At 34.2% G+C, this 720-nt stretch overlaps 1 pseudogene; it reads right to left on the bottom strand.

Moving 5' to 3' along the window:
• Window positions 1-304: 304 nt before the first annotated feature.
• Window positions 305-460, bottom strand: LOC112834937 (U4 spliceosomal RNA; annotated as a pseudogene).
• Between the last annotated feature and the right edge of the window lie 260 nt (window positions 461-720).

Here is a 720-nt window from a genome sequence, read left to right on the forward strand (position 1 = left end):
AAAGGCGAGTGAAACTGGAAATACCACAATTCCAGACTTAAAGTTATATTACGAAGCTGTAGTAATCAAAATAGTATGGTAGCAACACAAAAATAGACACATAGATCAATGAACAGGATAGAAAGCCCAGAAATAGACGTACAATTATATTGACTCAATTTACATTTGACAAAAGAGGCAAGAACATGCAATGGGAAAAAGAAAATCTATTCAACAAATGTGTTGGGAGAAGTGAAAAGTTACATGCAAATAAATGAAACTGGACCAGTTACTTACACCATACACAAAATAAATTCAAAATGGATTAAAGACCTAAATGAGAGAACTGAAGCCATAAGAAACCTAGAAGAGAGCATCAGCAGTAATTTCTCTGACATGTGCCATAGCAATATTTTTCAATTAGCAATAATCGCGCCTCGGATAAACCTCATTGGCTACGATACTGCCACTGCGCAAAGCTATAGCAATATTTTTCTAGACGTCTCCTGAAGCCAGGAAAATAAAAGCAGAAATTAAACTATTGGGAGAACAACAAAATACAAAGCTCTGCAAAACAAAGGAAACAATCAACAAAACTGAAAGACAACCTATGGAATGGGAGAAAACATGTGCAAATGACATACCCAATAATGGGTCAGTACCCAAAATATATTTTAAAAAATTCAACACTAAAAAAACAAATAAGCCAATTAAAAAATGGGCAGAAGACATGAACATACA

This window comes from Callorhinus ursinus, unplaced genomic scaffold, assembly GCF_003265705.2.
Source record: "Callorhinus ursinus isolate GAN/ISIS: 27379988/994484 unplaced genomic scaffold, GSC_fseal_2.0 scaffold40, whole genome shotgun sequence".
Lineage (NCBI taxonomy): Eukaryota > Metazoa > Chordata > Mammalia > Carnivora > Otariidae > Callorhinus > Callorhinus ursinus.